Raw genomic sequence first — 4,769 nt, 5'->3', positions numbered from 1 at the left:
GAGCCCCTTAATAATTTTACCAAACCACATCAAATTCATGATAGAAAGAGCGCAAGGCACAACAAATACTAGAAAATAACCAACTGAATGCATCTGGATGACCTGACTATAATGAATGTAAACATGGTGAAACATGTAAACAAACAACAAAATCCTTGCCATCAGCCAACCAAAAAAAATAAAGAGACCGTTAATTAGGTAGGCATTGGACCTCTTCAATCCAGAAATATCAAGATGCCATCTCATGTTGATTTCTGGGGTAGTCATTTCTGATATGAGGACCATGAATATATAAAGCTGCCCCTTCCCAGTAAATACAAAATATGCTACAGAAACTCCGAAAAGACTGTGATGGACAATATACTCTAGTGTCTGTGTGTGTCTGTGTGTGTGTGTGTAAGAGAGAGAGAGAGAGAGAGAGTTAAGGAGTTGATATAGAAACAGGTGCATGCCTCTATGTATGGTAGTGTTACTTATGACCTGTACCAATATTACCCCGACCATTCAACAAACGGAGTCATGGTCTGGTTTCATTTCAGCCCACAACCTAACTAAAAACCATACCAACTGCCTAACTCAGCCCTTTTAATTGTTCTAGTTTTTAGAATAATAACTGAAAAACTAAATTGATAATAGAAGCTTCAAGCACAATAAATTTTTCATTGAGGCCAGAAAGAATGAGCATAAGAGCACTTCCAACATCACCAACCCTTTCCAGCAAGAAGGAAGCTGCATCTACAATTCCATATTCCTGACAGAGGCGTAAACAGTTCTCTACTCTATAGCTTGACAAAATGACATAGTGACAACTCTAACTAAACCATAGATACACAAGATTAACTAAGCCATAAACTTTTAAAGGGAGAAAAATAAATTATAAGTTGTTAACATGATAAACCAAAGCTTGCTTGTTCACCGGCACAACAATAAACATACAAGTCCATTGAGCATATATGACAGCAGCTTGCCACGCGCATGATTAATAATACATCCCTCCTTTCAAGAACTTCATCCACAGTTGAAGATATACTCTCCTCAAGATAGTGTTCTGTCACTTCATCTATCAGCTGAATTGGCTTACTGCGGAGCAATTTTGGGAAATCATTCAATTCTTCAAGGAACGTCTTAATTCTATCTGACTAATGCTTTGCCATCCTTCCACTCGAAAAATGTAAACTACCATATTTTCTTAAGCAAGAAAATTTGAGATTTCTAGTTGTGTGAACTTCAACAAGTGTATTCAAATAAAGAAAAAGGCTCTCTGGGTGAGAGTGTAACTGAGAAATTACCATCAGAGTTTGCACAAAATTACCTGTCTAATTTGACCAGATCACCAATCCTTGAAAAGACTGCTGCTTGGAAGGCTTCTGAATTAGTTTCACTCATTCTCCCCCTACCAAGTCCAGCCGTAGCTGATTTTGTACAAAAAATCGTTGAGAAGCAGCAAGTCCTTCCCAAGTGGGCCAAAAAGTAGAGGATACAATTAATCTAGGGGATTCACGATAACTAGGCAAAAAATTTTCCCTAATTTTTTCCCTAAATTAAGATTTAGGGCAATAAAATTTCAGGGGATGAAAAGTTTAATCATATAAATAACCATAAAATTACACCCTCAATGCAGGTTCAACAAGAATGCAGGTAGAAATTTTCAGAAAATAAAAAAAAACAAGCGTAGGGCCAAAATATTTGCAAACTATCTTAGAGACAAAGAAGAGAGGGAAAGAACTAACCTTTGGATAAAGAGTCCGAATCTCATTCAACAAAATCGTCTTTTGACCGGAGCCAATCAGTCCAGGGAAGGCAACTGGCCTTAGGCCTTAGCTTAGCCGATTTGGTTCTTGGGTTTGTTGAGTCCCTGATTACTGCCCTAAGACTTTCCGTTCAGTGACATTCATAGGTCTTCTGTTCCCAGGACATTGACTTAAATAAAAGCGTGTACTGATCAGGGCTAAACAAAGTCTCCTGCCGGCGATGACTCGGGAAGAGTCATCCTTTAGACTCATTCTCCTATCGGAGGAAGATGCCGGGCGCTGCAGGTCTCGTTTTTTCACTAAGCCACTAAGATCTGACTCAACATCGGCCCGCAGAGACTTGGAGAATTACTTGGTCTTCAATGCCCAAGAGCCACGGTACTTCACTGGTCTTCAATTGTCGAAGAGATCGAGAGTGTGGTAGAGGTGGAGGTGGAGGTGAAAATGGAAGTGGAAGTGGAGGTGGAGCCGTGGATGTAGAGGTGAGTGTGGGCTGACGGGCTGAGTAAAAGTGAGGTGATTTTTGAGAGTCTGAGAGAGAGTTCAACACTTAGAAAAGTTATTGTTTTGCATCTACATAGTACAAGAGACTTGGACAAATTTGCGCCTCTTTTTTTGCCTTGAATTTTAAAATTGTGCCACTTTGTTTTTGTCTTGAATTTTAACTAGATTTGGACATCATAATTCCCCCCTTTTCACACAAGAAAAATTGGTGCAATTTTGTCTTTTATAATTGTATTTGAAATATAGATTTCATTTTTATTCATTATTTTTGTGTCACAATTTTAAAAATTTTAGTATGATTAAAAATTCTAGTATGAGTGGCAAAATTTTTTAAATTCATATAAATGGAAAAGCATTTTAATAAAATTTAACTAGTTCTTATATGTGCTAAAACTTTATATCAATTATAACTACTATTTATAAAACTTCACTATTAATCCATTATCTTCAAATAAGAAAAAAAAATGCACAATTCAACTAATACATAAAGTGTATTAGTTAATTAACTAAGGAGTTTAGGATTTATCCACTTCGATAACCGGTTCAATTTGAAAACTCTTATTTATATTCATATCAAATTAACTAATAATCATTCTAAGTTAAGTAGTCACAAGTTTATTTACACTAATGAATTTTTTATTTTTTAATTATTTTTTATTCTAATGAAGTTATTACATATACAAGAAAATTAAACTAATAAGGAGGCTCATAAGTATACAACAATTAAAAATCATTAGAGAACACATAATGATTACAAAAAAATAGGAATAATAGTTGCAAAAAGCAATAAATATTTTAAATCAAACAGTGATAAGACTAGGTTGTCACTAACGGCTATATAATGTTATCAGTGACAACAAGAGCAAAGTTGTCAAAGAAAGTGCTATTAATACTGACGACTTTTAGAAAGTTGTCACTATTGCAGTTCCCGCTCTCTCCGTGGCTCTTGGCGGGAATCGAATTGTGACAACAATGCAAGGTCGTCACTGATGTGTTGGCTTCCTTGACTCAATTGTGACAACTTGCCGTATTGTGGTTAAAGGACCCCATTCTGTGACGACTTTTTTTCATCACTGAGAAATGTTGTCACTAATGACCAAATTTCTTGTAGTGAGCCGTTCGAGTGGTGACTTGTGCAAAAACATTTTTCTCCTGAATCCTTGATTCTAAACGTAGTTACGTCGTTGGGTGAATCCCTCGACGCATGAATCTAACTACCACAAATCTAAATGTAGTTGCGTCGTTGGGTGAATCCCTCGACTTCTGTATCCAACTACCATGACGGGTATATCTCGAGTGTACTACGTCCTTAGTCGGTGAGCGGGCCCGGGACCGGGGTATGAATGGTGACGGGTTAGGTATCAAAATAAGATGATCTACATGGACTATAAGTAGTGAGAGTTGACGGAGGGTCAACTACGCTGAATGGTGATCAAGCGAGGAAAATGGCTCCTGAGAGCCCCTGTATCCTACCTTGTGCTGTTATACGCTTTCCTAACTGTTCAATTTGTTTAAATTATTGCTCGCTGTTTGATTTACGTGACTGCATGTTTTGGGGCACCACTGAGCTTTAGCTCACCCCACGTTTATTTGTTTTCCTTACAGGATGGGAAGTTTGAAAGTATTTGAGCAGCTTATATTTCCAATGAATGTACTTGAACACCTTGAATTTAATTTTCGGTTTGTAATGACTTCTAAGCTAAGCATTGTACCTTTCGTTTTGGACTGTCACTTGAAGCTGGAAAAGTGTAATCCCTAATTCTAATATTCGGTAGGTATGTTTGTATTGGTATAGTATGTCTTTAATCCTTGCGAGCGACGCGTGAAGTGTTTAAGAGCCGTCTATTGGCTAAGTTGTATGCTGTTATCTTTGAAGTTAATGTGGTGATAGAAATCGATTTATTTCGGGAGAATTGTTTTGTAATAGATTAGGATACTCTTCGAAAGGATTTGGGTTAGAATGCTTGCGTGAGTCCTGGCGAGAGTTGGGCAGACGGCCCGCCAACCCTTTGGTTCGCCTTAGGGGGAAGTGGGGTCGCCACAGGTGGTATCAGAGCTTTTACCAAGCTCCAACCGGGAAAAGGTTCTCGGACTGTGGGGATTGACTTGTTAAGTGTGAAACAAAAGTCTATAGTTGGGGATATTAGATATGTATGTTGGGTAGGAATCTCAAATGTAGGTAAGTCACTCTTGGGACTGGCCAGCTTGGGATGTGAATTATCCTATTGTCGGATTCCTGCACCCGAATACCAGATATTTCATTCAATGGTGTATTTGCAAATTTGGAAGAATTTAGTATATTGCATTATGATGTGACTAGGGATCAAATCCAGAAAAGTAGAACCGAAAGTAACAAGTCTAGCTTTTGAGAGTTTAAGGTGAAGAACCAATAGCGAGACCTTGAAGATTAGTGCCAATTCCATTTTGAGATGAAAATTTTACTAGTCATTCGATGGTAAAGGGAATATATGTCACCTCTTACCCAAAAATGTGGCTTTAGACTTAGAATTTGAA

Source organism: Coffea eugenioides, chromosome 3, assembly GCF_003713205.1.
Source record: "Coffea eugenioides isolate CCC68of chromosome 3, Ceug_1.0, whole genome shotgun sequence".
Lineage (NCBI taxonomy): Eukaryota > Viridiplantae > Streptophyta > Magnoliopsida > Gentianales > Rubiaceae > Coffea > Coffea eugenioides.
This window is presented reverse-complemented; position numbering follows the sequence as displayed.